The sequence below is a fragment of the Crocuta crocuta genome, unplaced genomic scaffold (assembly GCF_008692635.1).
Source record: "Crocuta crocuta isolate KB4526 unplaced genomic scaffold, BGI_CrCroc_1.0 scaffold197, whole genome shotgun sequence".
NCBI classification, from domain to species: Eukaryota; Metazoa; Chordata; class Mammalia; order Carnivora; family Hyaenidae; genus Crocuta; species Crocuta crocuta.
This window is the reverse complement of record NW_027532002.1, coordinates 5,248,428-5,270,148: the sequence shown is the minus strand read 5'-3', so window position 1 is coordinate 5,270,148 and position 21,721 is coordinate 5,248,428. Positions and strand designations below refer to the sequence as shown.

Sequence of the window (21,721 nt, the reverse complement as noted above, 5' to 3'; positions counted from 1 at the left end):
ATTACATAAATTGTTATCCTGCTCTTCGAAGTAATTACCACATAACCTGCATTGAGGTTTATAAGACAAAAATAAGCATCTGTTTTTCATCTAATTGAATGCTTCTCAATGAAGCTGGAGGTCTCCGTGCCAGTAGGAACTGCCTTCCTTAACATTCAATTAAGAGGTCTACTGATATCACATAAGTCACCCCAATCGTTCCAAAAAATGATTTGGGAAGTTAAGCAAAAGCACTAATCTACATTTCATTTCAAATTCAGAAAGCAAAGTAAGATGGGTGAAGGTTAGCCTAATGGGGAAAATCTGAATTAAAGTAAAGCAAATGTAATTTATTACTTTCAAAAACAGTGTTGTTAACCCAAGAAAAAATAGAACTGAGAAAAAAATAAGCAAAACTGGTTCTATTTCTATTAATAGGGAAAGGGGAAAAGCATTACTTTTATTTATATATGAATGACTGAATGAATGACTGAATTCATTTATGTATGAATTATATATATGAATGAATTTCTATTTCTGTACATATGAATATAAGTGAATGAATTTTGACCTAAAGTTACAAAGATGACTTCATTCAAAAATGAAGGTGTAGGGACCATTTTGACCAATAAGATATGGTGGAAATTATACTGTGCTTCTTCCAGAGTGTGGCCCTTCACTCACCTGGCTGTTTTCTGGCTCTTGACATACTGGTTCTTGGAACATTCCCTATGAGAACACAGCCCTTGTGTTGTGAAAATCCCAAGCCACATGGGATTGTCCACTCTGGTGGACAGCCTTGAATGAGCCTCCATGTGAATAAGGCATCCTAGATGTCCAATCCACCCAAACTTTCAGATGACTCCAGTCCAGATGTCAACTGACTGCCACCACATGACAGAATCTAAGTGACAATGACATAGCTGAGCTGAGTCAACCCTCAGAACCATGATAGATAATAATCAACTGTGGTTCTAAGTCACAAATACGTAAAAGTTTAGTAATACCAAGTGACAGTAAAAATGTGAAACCAACACTTACCCACTGTTGGTTGTAAGTTAAAATCATAATAATTACTTGAAGTATAATCCATCAATGTCACACAATTTTAAATGTATGCAAATATTCCAGTTCTAGGTTTTGACCCATCAGTAGACTCCAGTGTACACACAAGGTTTTTGATTGCAAAAATATATTTATAATAATAAACAGCTGGAGGCAGCCTAAATACTCCAAAGTATAAATTAGCTTTAAATAATTATGGTACATTTTTACATTAAAATCTATTCAGACAGATATTTATGTGTTGAAATGGAAAGGTCTCTTAGATATACAGTTGGTAAATGAGAAAAAATATGTACAAAAGATTTTATATAGACACCTCTTTTTATTAAGAGTTATCTATTTCTACCAAGGTGAAAAAGTATGCACAGAATGCTTCTGGAAGAATATTTAAGGAACTGCTAATGGATGTACCTTAACAGAAGGGAAACTAACATGTTTTAAATTAATTGGCATCTTCTAATTTTCTTTTGTTACCATGTGCATATGTTATTTTCATAACACTACTTAGCACAAAATTCTGGTGATACTACAGGAAATTGACACAATAAAACAGGAGATTTTGTTGTTAATTAATTTTGTTGTTAATTTTGGACGCGACAACTAGTCCAAAACTTTTATACACTTTGTAATTTGTATTTTTTATATTTAAATTAAAATTATATGTATTTGAAGTATGAAACATGATGTACATGCATATACATACTGAAATGATTACAATAGTCAAACTACTTAGCGTATCACCTCTTCACAGCTTCCGTTTTGTGTGATAAGTACTCCTGAAATCTACTCTTTGCGAATTTTCAATATTCAGTAGTATTATTAACTATATTCACCATGTACCTTAGATCTCTAGACATCTCCTTAGATAACCATAACTTTGTATCCTTTGACCAGCATCTCTCCAAAATTGGGAGATTTTAATATTCCTCTCAGTCTTTTACCGATCAAGCAGGACATAATAAAATATGGTGGAAAATACATTAATATCATAATTGATAACATGAGCATAATAGAAAAATACTGAAATAAATATTCTTTGTCAGTGTTCTTGGTATATTTTATTAAAAGAGCTAATAATTTGTCAATACAAAGATTATCTCATTGACTTCTTACACACGCACACATTACATAGGAACTACCTTGCCATGGATAAATGCAGTAATATGTGAATTCAATAGTAAAAATATAAGCAACACTTCCTCCTCCCAACAAACAAAACAAAATACTAAATCCAGGACTTGGGGACTGAGTTCCCCATCTTTAAAAAAGTGCAGAAAATGCTCATGTAAAACTATAAGTTCAGATCATTTAAATAATAATGATGTTTCATATAAAATTGAAGAATTGGAACAGAAGCAGTAATCTGAGGCAAATTCATAGCATTAATTGCTTTCATTATCAAATAAGTAAAAACTAAAATGAATTATTTGCCTCAAGAAGTCATCATAAACACAGTAAAATAAACATATTTGGAAGTTAGAGATTATTGAACTAAAAATTAATAATGTAGAGAGCAGAAAAATAGTAATTCAATAAGTAAAAATCAAAGTACTAGCTTTTTTTGTGGGGAATAAAGGCAAAGCTGTCAAGCAAGGAAAGAGAGAAATCCATACAAACAAAACGAAATAATCAAAATAAAATTAGAGAAAAGACAGAACCACTGACATGGAAGTTATACCATAGACAAAACTGATGCTTAAATTCTAAAGGAACACAAATACAAGTGGTATGATTAAAACCAGGGATAATTCATATGGATGATATTTTAGAAAATGTATGTATAGTAAAGCCTTGGTTTGCCAGCATAATTTGTTCTGGAAACATGCTTATAATCCAAAGCACTTATATCTCAAAGCAAATGACAAGAACCATTGGCTCAGTTGTGATCATGTGACATTGGCATCACATACTACTCATATTGCAAGACGTCACTTGTTTATCAAGGTAAAATTTATTTGAAGTGTTTGCTTGTCTTGAGGAACATTTGCAGAACAAGTTTCTTGCAATCCAAGGTTTTACAGTATTTTCTATACCACATTTTATATAATTTTATATTTATGTTACCAATATTTATATATACATATCGATTTTAAACCAAAAAGATTAACAAAATAGCATAATAGAACTGTAAGTAAACTAATCCCAGAGAGGGATAAACAAAAAAAATTAAGTTTATCAAAAACTACCTCTGAGAACATCAATGTCCAACAGCAAAACAAAACCAAAATTGTTACATAAGTATACTCTTCCAGTTTTTCAGGAGATAGTTGCTCTTCTGTATAAATCTTTCAGATAATGTAAACATTTGTAAATCTTTCCAATTCCTTTTAGGTTAAAAAAATACAGCAACGCTTGATTTCAAAATTGACTAAATTGGCTCACAAAACTGATAAATTTTACTTACGAATACAAATGTAAACATTTTCTTTTTTTAAATGTTTTGTTTATTTTTGAGAGTGACAGAGAGACTGTGAAAGTGGGAGAGGGGCAGAGAAAGAGGGAGACAAAGAATCCAAAGCAGAGCCCAGGTTCTGAGCTGTCAACACAGAGCCTGACACGAGGCTCGAGCTCATGAACTGTGAGATCACGACCTGAGCTGAAGTCGAATACTTAACGCACTGAGCCACCCAGGCGCCCCTAAACATTTTCAATAAAGTAATGACGTCTTAAATGCAGTAAAGCATCAGAACTATTCTAATCCTTGAAAACCAACTTTCATCCCAAAATTTCAATGTTTCAACAACTGAAAAACTAAAATAATTTATCAACTACTCTGATAAATTATGAAAGGAAATAAATGATATGATCAACTTGATGGATTATGAAAAAGATGTGTATGCTTATAAAATATTTCACTCTTCACCAACAAAACTTTCAGGTGAATTGAAATTTCAGATGGATAATTAAATCTAAAAAAAATGGCACCCAAATTATAAAAGGACTAAAAGTATAAATGTAAATGGATTTTTTATAATTTTGGAATAGAAAACTATTTTTAAAGCTTGATTAAAATGGTTTATTAGTTTATTCTGACACAACAATAACAGTGGTGGTTTTCCATAAATTTGAGGATGAATCAACATTGGTAGAATCACTTCAACCATATTCTATCAACAGTTTAAAAAAATTTAGGAATCTCAAAAGATTCAGAAAAAAGACAGCAAAACGTAAACATGATTCATGATTAAAAATCAAAACAGACAGAAAAATTCTTTGCTGGTAGAAATAGAAGGACATTTTCTTAATCTGAGAGGCATCTATCAAATGTTAATAGCAAATGTCAGTCCTAACAATGAAACCTTCAAGGAAATCCCAGTCAACCAGGAACAAAACTTGCTGCACTCCTTTTATTCAGCATTGAATTCAAGGTCAAAGCAGAATGACCACACCATGAAGTAAGATGTATATAAACTTAAGCACTATTCACATTCACAGGCAAATAACTATCTGCATAGAAATCCCAAGAGAACCAATAGGCATATTAATAGAATAATAATAAGGTTTAGCAAGTCTGTTGAATGTAATAGCAAAATGCAAAAATCAGTATTATCTCCAGGCATCAGCAANATAAAAAAAAAAAAAAAAAAAAAAAAGATTTCTTTCACAATTCCAACAACAATAAACCTATAAGAGTACCTTTGAATATACCTAGATGAAGACTCAGGATATTTATTGGGAAGACTATAAAATATTACCATGTCTCATAATGAGACCTAAATAAAGGCAGAGCTATGTCATGGTAAGAATGGGAAAGCTCAATATTATAAAGACACCAAACCTCCACCAACAATAAAATGGACAGAACAATTTCAATAAAGTCATGACAGGGTTGTTTTTTGCTTTGTTTTGTTCTGTTTTTGTGCGGAACTTGCAAGATGGTCCTGAAACTCCCATGTCCTTGTAAAGGACCAAGAAAAACTAAGATAATAATGAAGATCAAGGAGGAGAAATTTATGCTCCTAGAAATCAACACTTCTATCACAATTGTAATGAAGGTGTTATACCACTGTTAAAATGTTTTTTTCTTTAAAAAGATGATGGACCAGTGAAATAGAGTTCAGAAACAGACCCTGACATGTATGGAAATAGTAAGTCAGAGAAAGTATTTTAAAACCAGTGGAGAAAGGATTAACATGATAGATACAATGAATTGGTTATCCATATGAAAAAGATAGAATATTACACCCTGAGCTTAACCCATTAACAAAGATAAATCCAAGTATAGCAAAGGTCTAAATGTGAAAAGCAAACCATTGCTACTTAAAGAAAAAAAAATAAAGAAGGGTATACTTATGACCTGAGAGTAAGACACAATTTCTTAAACAGGACACCCAAAAGCACACACTGTAAAGAGAAATATTGATAATATGACTTCATCATAATTGTTAATATTGGCTCAACAAAGACAGCATAAACAAAGTTCAAAGAACAGTCACAGGTCAACTATACTACAATTGAAAAACAGACAAACACAGGCGCCTGGGTGGCTCAGTTGGTTAAGCGTCCAACTTCGGCTCAGGTCATGATCTCGTGGTTCATGAGTTGGAGCCTCGCTTCAGGCTCTGTGCTGACAGCTCAGAGCCTGGAGCCTGCTTCAGATTCTGTGTCTCCCTCTCTCTCTGCCCCTCCCCTGCTCACACTCTGTCTCTCTGTCTCTCAAAAATAAATAAACATTAAAAAAACAAAAAAGGAAAAAACAAAGTCACAAAGTAGAAGCTATCTACAACATATATACAGCAAAATATTTGTTTCCAGAATTAATAGATAATTTCTAAAAGTGAGCTAAAAAAGGGCAAATGACTAAACCAAAAATGCACAGCAAATAAGTATATAATTCACAGAAAAATTAACCAGTAAAGAAGAGGGATGCCTGGGTGGCTCAGTCGGTTAACAGAGCCTGGAGCCTGCTTCCAATTCTGTATCTCCCTCTCTCTCTGTCCCTTCCCCACACTCTCTCTCTCTCTCAAAAATAAATAAACGTTAAAAATTTTTCTAAAAAAGAAGAAAATATTCTTTACCCTATTTTAATCAGGAACAGATAAATTTAAATTATTAGATACCATTTTAAACTGAAAAAAATGTTTACATTTAATTCTACCAAGTACTGGTGAGCGAGGAGAAATCTAACACAGATGGTGAGATTATAAATTGGTACAACCATTTTGCAAAGCAGTTTGGCAAAATCCTGTAAAGTTTAAGACGCACAGACCCTTTGACTCAGCCATTTCATTCATAGTATATGGCCTAGAGAAATCCTTTACATATATGCAGATGAATGAACATATAAAAACATTTTTTGCAACACTGAAATAGTGAAAAACTTAAAACAACCTAAGGGCAATCAAATCAATAAGAATAAGGTTAATGATATCATTACAGAGTCACCGAGTAGAATAATATACCACTAGGATAATAAACAAACAAGCTAATTTATCCACATGGAAAAATACCATGAGTATAAGGTGGGAGTAAGTAAATCAGTTAGGTGCATACAATATATAAAATGTATTTACCTTAGCAACACTTGGTGTGTACTAATAATGCATATACAAAGTAAAAGCACAAAAAAATATACAAGGGAAATATAAACACCAAATTCAGGATTCTGGTTAACTCTGGGGAGGTAAAGAGGGAGCAAATGGGTTCAGGAAGGGCTAAACCCAGGTTAAGTAAGACTACTGTGTCTGTAAAGTTTCCTTTTATAAAAAAAAAAAATCTGAAGTAACTATGGAAAAATGTTAAATTTTAATAAAACTGTAGGTGGTTACAAGGAATAGATACACATTGTGTTATTTTCTATATTTGTACATGTTTGAAATTTCCCAATGCAAGAAAATTGAACAAAAAATAAAGGTGTCAGTAGGAATTGTATTAAATAAGTTAATGCAAACGAAGCGATTTTCAACCTCAGTCATAATCTAGGAAATATAAATTAAATTATACTAAAACAGGCAAGTGAGTTATTAAATTGATGGAGGTTTAAGAAATCATATAATCTAATGTTGGCAAGGATACACATTGTTTTCTGGAAGGCAGTATATAACAATATGTATCAGAAACTTCGCAACTTTGCAAACTTCCTACGTGGATATAACTCCTAGGAAGTTATCCTGAGGCAATTATAAAAGAGATGTGAAAAACTAGCTTAAATGTCCAATAGAGAGAATTGTTTAAATAAATAATGATATCTTAAATGGAATATCATTTGGTCATCAAAAATGACAACTGGTATTTCGTGCCACAGTGGTTAAAGTCTTATAATTAAGAGGTAAAAGCAAGTCATAAAATAAAATGTGTTTCTCAATTCACTTATATAAAATTACATATATAATCCAAATAATACACTTAAAAATTGAGTTACACTACAGTGAATAGTTTGGTGACCATCTCATGGTGATGGGCTTCAGGTAATGTTTTTTATTTCTTTATATTTTATATGGTACAAATTAAAATTTTTAATACAAGTTTCTAACCCTCACCCTCTTGAAAAAAAAAAAAAAAAAAAGCAGAGAGAGGGCAAGTATATATGGTGTAGACAATGGGTTTTCCTTCTTGTGCTTCTCTCTATTTGCTCATTTGTCCACAACAGAATAAATAATCATTCATCCAAGATAATGCTAAATGTTCATTCTTACAAAGTGAGTACATTTGGGGATTTAGTGAGAACTAAATTATTAAGGTTTCACTAATAGGATTTTTGCTCCAAAACAGATTTGGAAAAGGTAACTCTGAAGAGACACCTTTTATATCCTGTCTCCTGGTTGGCCTTTTGGACTTCTTCCTTATCAGTTACCATGAAACTAGATTCTGTTTAGTCTCCTTCAGTTTCTCAATCTCTGTCTCTTCTCATCTCTCTCTTATTTCACAGGGGCTGGTGTACTGATTAACAATACCAAAAACAGCCCATTCTGTCTCTTGTTAAAATTTTATCTATTTAAATTCAAGTTAGTTAACATACAGTGTAGTATTGTTTTCAGGCGTAAAACCCAATAATTCATCACTTACATAGAACACCCAGTGCTCATCCCAACAAGTGTCCATCACCCATTTAGCCCATCCCCCCACCCCATTCACTTTTCTTAAGCAGATAAATTCCACAGTCCCTGGTACTCTTCCTCCTTTCTGTTCTCTTCTGTAAAGTCTCCCTTTCTGCTATTGCTAATCTTGATCAATGACACCTCTACGGGCCTCATCTGGAAAAACACTAACCATTTGCTTATATCTCTCTCCCTTACACTAAATTATGTTCTGCTTGAGACTAGGAATCTTGTCTAATTTACCCACCATCCCCAGGCCTACCACAGTGACTGACCCATCAAGGAACCCCATACATGGCACCATCGAAGGTTCCCTTACCTTAACCAGAAGAGTTTCCATTCTCATTCACCAGTGGTGATTTAATGTTGCAACAGTGTTCCGTGGGCAGAGTGTAATGACTATCTCAAACTATAACACATGGTATTTTTAATGATTTTCTTGGCATGGATTTCAGTATTTGTAAATTAGGACTGTATCCAATATGTGTATTCCTTTCAGATCAATGAATTGGTGCTTTCTTTTTACATGTTGCATTTAGTCCTAAAGTAGATTTAATTTACTTTGGTTTTGCACACACTCCAGCAACATCTCTCAGAAAGTTGTTTTACCTGAATATACATGGAATCTGTTGCTTAACTATACATTCCAGTCAATTATAATTATTATTAGGAAGCAATTCATTGGGTTGGGGGTGTTATTGGCTGTCTTTAAAGTTTATTTACTTATTTTGAGAGAGAGAAAGAGAAAGAGAGAGAGAGAGCAGGGGAGGGCAGAGAGAGAGGGAGAGAGAGGGAAATAGAGAGAGAGAGAGAGAGAGAGGAGAGAGAATCCCAAGCAGTCTCCATGCTGTCAGCACAGAGCCCAATGAAGAGCTCAAACTCAGGAACTATGAGATCATGACCTGAGCTGAAATCAAGAGTCAGATGCTTAACCACCTGAGCCACCCAGGTGCCACAGGACACAATTCATTGTTAAATTAAGAGGTAACATTTGGTACCCAGACTTGCAGTGTCCTGAGCAGTTTCAATTACATTATTTAATGTAATCCTCATACCACTCTTTCCTCTTTAGAGATAATACATCAACAAATTAAGCAACTTGCCTCAGTTTACCTAGCTGGCAAAGGAAGGACCAAAATTCAAGTCAGCATCTTTTGAGTTTAAATCTAGTCCTCCTCCCATACTGAATTCATTCACTCGGTGAATATTTAATGAGTGCTTATACAAATAAGAACCTGGTCTAGGTGCTGGGGATACAAATGAAAGCAAAACAGAACTTAGTCTCGTAGAGCTCATGAATAACCAGAGAAACCATTTAATTATTGAATTGCTCTTGTGATTAGTGTCATGAAGGAAAAGCAAAAGATAAATTGAAAGGTACCAACATTTAGGAAAGAGCCAAGCACATACTTGAGTACCTTTCTAAAGCATCCCTTGAAATTCTTGGCAACATTTATTAAGTGCTAACTCCGTGCCAGGTGCAGTTCCAGGCACTTTACATGTATTAATTCATTGAATCCTTCCTCAGAGGTGGATTCTACCATTACTATTCCCATTGCACAGATGAGGAAACTGAGGTAGAGAGATTGTGTAACTGCCTACAGCCACACACCTCGGAGCCCCTGACTGCCTTTTGTTTCTCCTGGGCTTCTGAACTGATTTGTTGAGAGCATGCGCCTGGTCACAAGCTCTTAACACTTGTCTTAACTTCTTGTGTGGAACAGCTATTAAAACAACAAAATTGCTCAAAGATAAACTTAGATCACGAGACCCAGAAGATACTGATTTCTGTGGTTATTTACACATAAATCTACTTTGCCATCTAGAGTTTCATACTTGGATTATCACCACTGGCCTCCCTGATGATGAGGCTTGCTAACTCGGAGGTAAAAAACGAACCCCGCTGGCACTGAGAAGAGGGGCTAGAGCGCGCATCTCTTTTGCCGTTGGTTTGGTTTGGGTAGTGTTATTTGTTTGCAGGGAATTAGCACACAGAGAAGAGAGAGAGCCAAAATGAAGGGAACTGATCACCGGTGACAACAGCCTGTTCGAAAAACAGACTAGGAGCGGGACCCTGGCGGAGCCCAAGCCTCAGTGGCCCTGTCCCTTGGCTCAGTCACCTGGCCTCAATTTGAGTCCAATTGCTTAATTTTCTACACACCCCACGAAAGGCAATTCCCATGCTGCTCTGTGTCTTCTTTATACTTCTCTGTAATGCCGTCTCTGGCTGTTTAACGGCAGCCGGCTTTACGATAAGAGTTGTTGTTTGTTTTTTCTTCCTTGGCAGTAGGCAAAGACTTAATTTTAAAAGACACACTCAAACTCAAACAGCCCTGAACGACTTACACAGAAAGCAGGGTGTTTTCTAGGCTTGTTTTTGAAATATTACAATTTTTTTATTAGGCAATTTTATCATTGTTATAAATAAGTAATTGTACTGGGGAGAAGGGATAATCCTTATTTAATTAAATTCATCTATACTCCCAGGTTGGCAGCAAGAAGACATATGTGAGACTAATACCCACAGCCTGCCTCTTTGCATGTGCAATTAAAAATTCACTCTACAGTAGCTCTGGCAGTTTAGTGTTGCTTTTGGCATTTACAAATTCTTTTATTTTGTGACTTTTTTTTTTTACCATACACATATGCTGGAGCAGATGTTGCTTATTTGTTGTTTATTCAAATCTGTAGGCTCTGGCAGCTAACTCCATTGTTCTGTAATGAAGCTTTATTCACTGTCCTGTATTAGGACCCGGCGCCTGCAAGAGAGACTGCGTTAGTTCCCAGTAGGACGCCACAGTTATTGCCCTTGTAGTTGGCTGTTTATAGTTGGAAGCTTGCGCTGGGGGAGAAAACCACCACAACAAAGAGCTGGGTGGTTACGGTGGGGGTGAGTGGGAGGGACCGGGCAGGAAGGTCACCCCGCAGTGCTCTGCTCTGCGTTTCTGCCCGGTGGCCTCAGCCTGGCATCCGGACTCCGCTGCTGTGGGGATTTGGTGTCTGAGGCTGGGAAGCATTTCCTTCTTGCTCATTCTCTTCCTTTACGCTCTTTTTCTCTTTCCAGTGATTTAATTCATTCACAGGCAGGGTGTCTACTGCCACACCCCGCCCCCCACGCCACCCCCCTTATTTCCAGGGCATCCATGGATTCCTTAACAGCTACATTTAGCCCGAGGAGCTCTGTCCGGTGCAAAACTGTTTCTTCCATATATCAGCCCCTCGTCACATCTTTTCTCATCCACGTACTGTTCTGGCTGCCCGTGTCTTGGGGGTAGCCACACTTCATAAAGTCGAGAATGTCAGGTCCACGTTGACCGAAATAAAGACCTGCTGATCCCTAGAGCTCCAATGCCAATTTTGCCTTCTGGAAAACCCCTGTCTTGGCCAGGAGGCAATCAATCAGAGATGTAACCACCTCCATCTGGCACATTATGACATGGAACCTCACTATTAACACATTTGTGATTCATCTTGTCCCAAGGAGCGGTGCCAGGGATCAAACCACAGCCTCCCTCCCCGTGGCAGCTGGGAGCACTCTAGCTTCCCAGCACGCGGAGTTAACACATTGGCGCCTGTGACATTGCAAGTAACAATTCTTTTAATTATCACACCTTCCCTCCCCCTCCCCACCCACTCCACAGACATTTTGGCACCATGGGGATATTTTGCAGCCGGCAATCAGTACTTTTCTTAATTGACTGAGTATGTTCCAGTCGCGTGAAGCCTGGTATTATCCACTATGGAATGAAAGGGGCAGTTGCTTGATGCTAAGTTCTATGGATACAACTCCCTACACGTGTCTGGTAGCTTTTACCTCCTTAAGGATGCTGTAGTGTTTACTCATAATTTTTAAAAATTATTTCTCTTCACCGTCTATACATGTGAATGCGAATCTCCCTTGGACTGAATTCAAGGACTGTCCGATGCTGGCCCCAGTTTATGCTGGCAGTCTTGCTTCCTCTCCCATAGCCTGCCCCGCATACATTGGGGTGCTCAGTGTCCTCCATCATTCCCTCTTTTATGTCTCTGTAATACATTGCTGCTTTTTCATGGAATCTGCTTCCAATCTCCTTTTCCACACGCCAAATGTCACCCACCCTTCAGTGCTTTGGTTCAGTTATTACTCTTCTATCACTTCTCCACGAACCCTGTTCCCTGGGGATACACCCTCAGCGCTCCCATAAATTTTGACATATGCCTTTACTACAGGCCTTAACACAGTTTGCCTTGAATTATAATCAGCTGGTGTAAGACATATGTCCCTAACTAGATTGTTACTTCTTTTAAGGATTTGTTCCATGCATCATCATAGCTAAGGGTTGGCATCACATCTACAGAGAGGTTAATGTCGGGACTGGGTTTCAGGAATGAGAATAAATCTTCATTGAGCGTTCTGTGTGCCAGGGACTATACAAAGCACTTTACATTCTTCATTTCTTCTCAAAACAACTATCCAAACAATCCAGCAGTGAATTTTACTCCCATTTTATAACTGAGAAAACTGAGGCTCAGAGAGGATAAATAATTTGGATCAGACTAACTCAGCTAGTGAGTGGCTGAGATAGAATTCGCAGCTGTCTGACCCTAAGCTTTTATTCTTGCTGAAACACCCCCTCCATTTTCCTAGTAAAATTTGAATGTTGTTATGGATATCTTAGAATAGCCAAGATACCACCATAATATAAAAATGTAAGTAAAACTAGATTCATCATTCAACAGAGAAAACACTGCTGTATTTCTAAGGAAATATAAAATCAAAGTATATTAATATAGTTGAAGTCATCCACACCAAAATAAGGGAGCAATCTGAAGTTTATGACTTAACCAGGGGTTGAATTTATTTAAATTCAGATTTAATACATAATAATAATTATTATATTAATATTATATTATTATTCAAATCTCCACAGAACTATGCTAGATATGAAAACAAATTTCATAAAATTTATGCTCTGCCATGCCCTTGTAAAAGTTTTTTGTTTAATAAGAGATATGTTGCAGAGTTTTTTCAGAAGATAGTTTATGTCAGATATGAAACAAAGAATCCTTTATTCATTTTAGCCTGAGAGATTGTTTGGGTAGGAAACTAGAAAGTCAGTCTCTCACTGATCTTTTCAATCCTGGATTGGAGAGTATGAAAGGAAGGGAGGATGTGCCAAGGTCATTGATGGAAGCCACCAAAGAGGAAGGAAGGGCAGTGAAGTCAACACAGTTCAGATGCTCTTTATCTTGTGTTTTATCCCCTATTCTTGGCCCCGCTCAGCCCTCTCACTCCCCGCACCCCACTTGTTTCTATATCCCTTTGATAACTGGCCAAATGCTGGTATAAAACCTTTCAAGGTGAAACGAGGCCATTAATTAACAAGGCCATTAATCAAGAAACTAGGCCATTAATTAAAAAGGTTTTTTGCCAAAAGTCCCAGGTAATGTGAAGTAGAATGAAGATCAGTGGCTTGGGAAAGCACAAAGGGGGAGATCTGTGCTTCCCAGCTCCTTTTCCAGTATCTGTCAGAAGGAAGTTCCCAGTTCTTGTCTGATGGAGCAAACATCATCCTGTATGAGAAGGACGAGGCTCTAGTCAAGTATCCCAATGGAGGGAAAACGGGCGCTAGAAGAGGCTTTGAGTATTAGGGGTTTTCCTTCCACAACTGGATCTTATTCTGGATGTTCTCGTCACCTTGGGAAGAGAGTTGGCATTTCCCACTCCCAGCCTCAGCCTTCCCTGTGCAAGTTGAAGCCAGAGGTAAGGTTCATTCTTCTTCCTGGGAAGATAGGGTAGAGAGAGGCACAGAGCCAGAGCAGCTGAGATTTTGATTGGTTTCTCCCACTGCCAGCTCTCATCGGCTCCTGGTGCCCACACAGACGTCAACGATCATATCTGACATGGTCTATTTCCTGCAGCATGTGCACTTTGCCCACCTGCATGGCAATCACACAGGTTTAACCTTGATCAGGGTCTGACGCATCAACCAATAGGCTTTAAAATGTATTTTTTAAAATTTTTTTTAACGTTTTATTTATTTCTAGGAGAGAGAGAGAGACAGCATGAGCAGGGGAGGGTCAGAGAGAGAGGGAGTCACAGACTGAAACAGGCTGCAGGCTCTGAGCTGGCAGTCAGCACAGAGCCCGACGCGGGGCTCGAACCCACTAACCGCGAGATCAAGACCTAAGCGAAAGTCGGACGCTTAACCGACTAAGCCACCCAGGCGCCCCAAAATGTATTTTATAAGACACAACATGGTACAAACTTGTAGATACTCTATTTTCATTAAATGACTTTCTTTTAAAAATGGGTGGAGTTGGTCCATGGAGACTTTCAAAGTCCGTTTTTCATCATTATTGTTCCCTTTATATTAATAGATAATATTGGTAGTATAAATTCTGAGAAATAAGACTATTTCAGAAACCAGTATTTGCTCTTTGTTAACTGGAAAGTGAACAAATTATTACTCCCTCACAGTCTAAAGCCCCTGGCATACAAACCCTGGTAACCTAGTGTCAGACCTGACATCTATTCGAAGCTCAAAACTGTTCAATAGGTGAATGAGATCAGCAAAGATTTCTCAGGAGCTGCGCTTCTGCCTATGACAAACAGAGGATCAAGCTCCTCCCTAAATGTCTACAAGACAGACAGAAAGTCGTGATGGCCAATCCCCTGAGGCTTTAAGTGAAATCAAGGTCACACAGATAAAATTTTGCAAAGGTAATGTAATCCAGTATCTTAGATTTCTATTGAACCAACTTGATTTGGAGACAGAGCTTTGAATTCAGAGGGAAAAAAAAGAGATTTTTTTTGTGTGTCCATGAGACAAGCATTTTCAAATACTTATATCAAATATTGTATTGACTGAGGCATTTGTCAGAGAAATTGAAGAAGCTCAAGGTCTACCTGGAGATACTGAATAAAAGATATGGACCGAGGTATTTCTGGAAAAGCAATTTTTTTCTTTTTGTTTATTTTCCTTTGTGCATATTGCCAGCTCTTTTCACGTTTTCCAAAACTTTTTTAGTATACGTATATACATTTTTTTAATAAAGTACAGTTTTATATCACATAAGCTAGCAAATCTAACAATTTCAGTTTACTCTTGGATCTACCCTTATGGTAATTTTCATTCTTTTCTTTCTCTGGATAGTATGATTTCTAGGCCTACTATGAAAGAGTCAACCTTGGGATTTTTTTCCTTTGCCTTTTTCTTGGGTTAGAAGAGCTCATGTCTTCGCTCTTTGAATTCTCCCTTTTTTTTGTTTTGTTTTGTTTTGATCATAAAACATCTTTCAGTGATTTCATTAGATAAAAAGTACGCAGTATTAGGGCTCCTGTGTGGCCCAGTCAGTTAAGCGTCGGGCTTCAGCTCAGGTCATGATCTCACAGTTTGTGGGTTCGACCCCATAGCATAACTCTGTGCTGACAGCTCAGAGCCTGGAGCCTGCTTCGGAGTCTGTGTCTCCTTCTCTCTCTGCCCTTCCCGCATTTGTGCTCTGTCTCTCTTTGTCTCTCAAAAGTAAATAAATGTAAAAAATTTTTTTAAAAGTATGCAGAATTAGAGAACAAACCTCTGCCCTCAGCATGCCCTATTAGTTAGATGGCAGTCTTTTAATGCCCGATGTACAGCCGTCATTCTAGGATATTTTGGTAACGCCAGCTTGAAAATTCCTTCAGATTTTATCTTTATTGGATGTCCAGGTTTTGGGTTTTGTTTGGTACTTCTCTGTCTTGATGGATGCCTTCACTTTGATGGAGGAATATCTCTAGTAGCTTCCCAAGAAGTACAATGTTCTTAAAACTAGGTGTTTTCATCTCCTTCTGCCTCTGCTCTCATGCATTTTTATCTATTCTTCCGTTTCTTTTTTTATAATAACTATATTGAGATACAATTTATACAAATTGGTATATAAATTTATATGTACAATTTATATACCATAAAATTCACCCTTATAATGTGTGCCAGTTTAGAGATTTTTAGTGTATTCACACTTGTGTAACTATCATCGCTAATTTTAGAAGACTTTCATCACCCTAAAAATAAGCCCCATGTCCATGATCACTCACTTTTACATTTCCAGTACTTTCTGTCTCCCCATGACAATTGCTAATCTACTTTTTGTTTCAGTGTCTATTCTGGCCATTTCATGTCAATGAAATTGTACAATTTGTGGCCTCTTGTGACTGTTTCTTTCACTTAGCATGATAGTTTTGAGAGTCACCTATATTGTAGCATGTATCCATTCTTTATTCCTTTTTCTGTTGATGCAAAATATTCTATTTTATGGATATGCCACATTTCATTTATCCATTCATCAGTTGATAGACGTATGGGTAATTTCCACATTTTGACCATTACAAATAATGCTTCCTTGAATATTTACGTATACATTTTTGTGTAGACATACATGTTTTATTCTTCTTGGGTGTATATTTAGGAATGAGATGGCTGGGTCATATGGTAGCTCTCTGTTTAAAATTTTAAACAATTGTTGACTTGTTTTCCAAAGCAGCTATGCCATTTTACATTCCTACCAGAGAGCTGCCACACAGGTCACATAGTGACAATTCTCCAGGAATGGGACTTTTCTGGGACTTTCACATCTTTCTGCTTCCTCCAATAACTGCTAGAACTGTTGGCTTTCACAGCTATCATTGTTCCAAGGTGCTGGGCTGAGGGTATGAGATTCAAGAAAGGTAAAATGCCACAAAGTTCACTGTTCTTATTTATATCCAGCTACTGTTTTCCTTTTAATTTTTTAATGTTAATTTATTTTTGAGAGACAGAGAGACAGAGTGTGAGCAGGGGAGGGCAGAGAGAGAGGGAGACACAGAATCTAAATCTAGGCTCCAGGCTCTGAGCTGTCACCACAGAGTCCGACGTGGAGCTTGAACCCACAAACTGCAAGATCATGACCTGAGCTGAAGTTGGACACTCAACCTACTGAGCCACCCGGGTGCCCCAGCTACTTTTCTCTTAAATATATGTTCCTTACATGGTTGTAGAACTTTGGTTAGTTCTAGAGTTCTGAAAGAGATCATTTTGACAACGCTTGCCAGTGTTCTTGTTGTTTTTATGGAGTAGTAGGGTGTTTTTCCACTATTATAGAAGTACCTCTCTCCTTTTATGCCTTTGTAATAAAACACATTTCTTTACTATAGCTTTAGTAGGATATCTGCAAGAAAAAGTTATATGTTCATTCTAACATTTTGGTCCAGACCCTACAGTTGTGTTATTATTCAGGAACAATGGATTTTAAAATTTCTGCTAGTCGAATTATCAGGTAGTAAGACACCAGAAGGAAAGATATTCTTGGTTAAGGCCACCTTTCTTTTAAATTCCCATATGATCAACAGTCTGTTTTGTTTCGGTCTGAAGCCAGATCCAGTGGTTATGTTTATATTTATGTTGTATACCCAGTAACACTCTGAACATTCCTGAATCTGAGAAAAGCCTCCTCAGAAATGCACATATCATCTTGAACTCTTTATCGTTCTTTGTACAGCATAAGGACATTAAGTTACGTTTGTGTCATTCTTGTCATTAATAAGAATTTCAACATTTTCTAGCTCGTATGTTTCTTTTTCCTCACAGTCACCTGTGCAATAGCTCAAGCCATCAGGCTTATTAACTTTTTTAGATCCTGGACATTGGCTCAGAGGAGCTACCTTGCCAGCGAACAACCAGTTAATATGCACCAAGGTTAGGAGTTGAATCCAGGTCACCTATATTAAAGTTTAGAAGTCTCTTCACTATACCATCCAGTGTCCTGGATCCCAGGTTCCATGAGGTTTTTGATTGTTGTTTAGTACAAACCATCTGATGCTTAAAGTACCTTTACAACGTCCAAGATTTTCTTAAGCATCTAAAATAAGGGGGCTGAGGAGGTGAGTCCATGAATGTTTCCAATAAATTATGCTTTACAAGGGAAGACTGGAACTAAATACCTTTGCTTTTGGAGGGGAGGAGGGTGTAGACGAGACTATGAGACTTAACTTGAGCTCCCCAGCTTATCTGAAAAATAATTCTGCATGCAGGTCTGCAGATTTGTGCTTTTTCTAGTAACTTAACAAATATTTACTAAGCATCCATTTTGTGTCCAGAGTTATAAATAATACTGACAACGCCTCTACAAAAAGAAGAGGTGACATACAAAGTAATAGGTATATGTACCTCATGACTATAGTGATTTTCTCTGTTTTGTTCAATACTGTATGCCCAGATCCTTAGAACATATGCAGACCCTGGTACATAATTGGTGTTCAATAAATATTTATCGAATTAATTAACTCACAAAATAAGTTCAGATATTTTAAAGGTTATAGAAGATAAAATGGGATAACATAGTATAGAGTGTCTGGCCACAGGGAGCTATAATACTGGATAATTAAGGAAGGTTTTCTGAGGAGAGAGTATCAGACATTCTTGTCATCTGACTTGAGAGCAAGCCATGGCTTATATTCTGAAACCTACTTCAGAAGGAACCACTGAGAAAACTCCTGACTTAGCAGCTATGTGTATGCTTTCAGATCACAAGGACTCCTGAAACGGCCTTTCTTGTTCCCTGGAGCAGAATGGGAGGGGTGGATGCCAGACCACGCTGGGGTCCATTGCTAATATTTTCCATCAGCCAAGGGACTCAGTGGATATTTCCTTTTAGCTGCCAGCTGTAGGCTTGAGAATGTAACTTAGTTCAGATTAACTTTACACTAATTTTTTAAAGGAGGAAAAGATGGCTTCTGGGACATATATATTGATTAGCCAAATGGTAGAAGTTACCATAATCCAGAATTCATCCTTAGAAAACAAAATGATAAAGGCTCATTATACACATACTGCCAATATATTCTCATTTCTTCTTCAGGCATGGATACAGGATGAACCAGAAAAAAGCCAAAGATTTGATATGTGTAGGTTAATGGGAAAAGGTCTGATCACATGTATTATTTGTGTGAACTATAGTAAGTTAGTTGATGCCCATAAACCTCAATGTTTCCATTTTCATGATAGGCGTGATAAAATTTACCCAACTTGGGGTTGTAAGGATGAGGGACAACATGTACAGAACTTCACAAGCAATAATGGCAAGCAGTAATAACCATCAGTACTATTGTTATCACGAAGGATTCACCTCACAGATTGTTTGCAAATCCTCTAATTTCATTTCTATGGACAAAGATATAAAAACATGATCAGTGATTATGAAAGTACTGTCCTTAGTACTCTTTTAAGCAAAACGAAGCCTTAACTTTTAAAAAATGGAAATCCTTTCTCTGATTCATAGGAGTAAAGTATGTGTAATTACATACACTTTAATTTTCACGTATGATCAAGACCATTACTAGTAACATAGTAGGTATCGAACGAAGGACTAACACAAGTAGTGTGCTAGAGGTTACTGATAATTCTGATTCTTCTGTTAAGGTGCCTGGCTGCTAGACAATGCTTTGAAAGCATGACAAGATACCTACTATCCATACAAACATGTAAATTGTTGGAATTCTTGCCATTTTCAAGAATTGTGGTTTGTTATCAATACATTAATGACATCGTCTTTCATTGATCATGGCTTTCTATTGTGGCTTTTCTTGATTTTTTAAAAATGTAAATCATTGTTCATTTATATTTGTTTATTTATCATATTTATGGTTAGCCCTTCAGGGCCTAGAGATGATTATTTACATATCTGGGCTTTTTGCTTTCAATAGTTAGATTTTTTTAACATGTAGGTTCTAGAGTTCAGTTATGAATCATCACTACAATTTGTCTTAGACACTGGCCTTGGGGAAAGGTTTGTGTTAGAGTGATTAATTAGGAAGTATTCCCAGAAAGACAAACAAACAAACAAACATAGGTGGACTGAGGAGCAGGACTATGAGGAGAAGAAGGTAATGTACTTTTTAACACACCCTTCCACATGGCAACAAAGTTCTAATTTTTTCATCTCATTGATTCCACGGGCACTATCTGTTATTTTAGCTTTGAAAAGAGCTAGTACCTTAAATCACAAAGTACATTCCCCAGATAACTGGAAGAATAGTTTTCAATGGCTTTTTTCTGATTTCCTCTGTGCCCAAAGCAAGAAACAGCATGGGGATTATGCACAAGTAAATGATACAAAACACACAAGACCAAAACGGTTTCTGAAATGCATATGCTGGCAGCGTGAAACCGTTAACTGGGCTTTCGATCAATTATCAGACTCCCAAACCTCTCCTGCCTTCCTTTGGCCTTTCCAAACCTGAGCACTCCATTAATAAATGGAGTGATTTTAATCGTGGTGGTTTGCATATATGGTGTGGCTGTCCTGGTCATATTCCAATCTAGATAATTATATCTTCTCCTCCTCAAGCCTCCTGTTGCTGATATTCTGAGTGGCATTCTTCTTTCCTTTTTAACCCACTGCTCTGGGCACCACTGTGAGGTGCTAAACAGCTGGAGGTGATTGCCGCAGAGATGGTTGCACATCAGTGGTAGGTGTGCCGTCCTGGTACAATTCATCCAGCCACTTGTTCAATCTTCAAAGTTTCTGGCATTTTTCAGGAAGAAAAGCCTAAAGAAGAGAAGATCTTACGATTATTTCTAAACCTTCCCCAGATTTGAAGCATTGCTTTCCTTAGGATGGAGAGAACACCAACAATTAAAAAGTGATAGACCTTTACTGAGAGGGTGATTCATGTAAAGGGGTTTCTCAATATGAAGTATTCATCGATAACCTAGAATAAAAGTAGCCTTATGTTTAGGTTACCCACAGGTTTACCTCCTTGCGGTATTAGGCATTTCTAAGTTAAGCAAGAGGGGCATTAAAATAACAACCAAGGGATGCCTGGGTGGCTCAGTTGGTTGAGTGTCTGACTTCAGCTCAGGTCATGATCTCGAGGTTCATCGGTTTGAGCCCTGTGTCTGGTTCTGTGCTGACAGCTCATAGTCTGGAGCCGGATTCTGTGTGTCCTTCTCCCTCTGCCCCTCTCCCACTCATGCTCTCTCTCTCTCTCTCAAAATAAATAAACATTAAAAAAAAAAAAAAAGATAGCCAAAGGGAGCCAAAGAAGGCCAGAAGTAGGTTTTTGGAAACTTGCCTTCCTTCGTTGGGTTACAATGTAGAACACCATAGGTACAGGTGAGGATTGGGACTCACCTACAATTATTTTTATTTTGTGAATGAGGAAATCACTACTCGTAAAAGTTAAGCAACTTGCTCAAGTTCACCCAGCTGGCAAGTTTTGGCACCAGGACAAAGCCCAGAACTCTCTGACTCCAAATGGCATGCTCTGCCCAGATTCCGTGCTCTAAATAACTTTATTATAAAATGTGCTTTGCTGATGCAGACGGCTTTCTATCAGAAGCCAGATGGATAAGATGGTTTGTCCCACATATCACAGGGGGTGGGCGACACGAAGCATTTCAGGATTCACTCGGTACAACCTGCCGGCCCATCGCCTTATATATAGTATGTCTGAGAGAGGAAATCCCTCCCCCTCCTTGTCTCCGTCTTTACCTTTGTCTTCTTCCAATTTCTAAAGTATACTCATGCTGTCTTTAATTTATATATAGTAATCATAATATTCTATTCATTTTTAAAAATAGATCTAGTCCCCTCTCCTTTTCTTTGTCTGTAAATACATGCCAGGTATTCTTTCTCCATCTCCAGAG

At 37.3% G+C, this 21,721-nt stretch overlaps 1 protein-coding gene across 1 annotated transcript in view; it reads left to right on the top strand.

Moving 5' to 3' along the window:
• Positions 1 to 21,721, top strand: part of ITPRID1 (ITPR interacting domain containing 1) — a 71,838-nt gene that overhangs the window by 26,501 nt on the left and 23,616 nt on the right. The window lies entirely within an intron of this gene.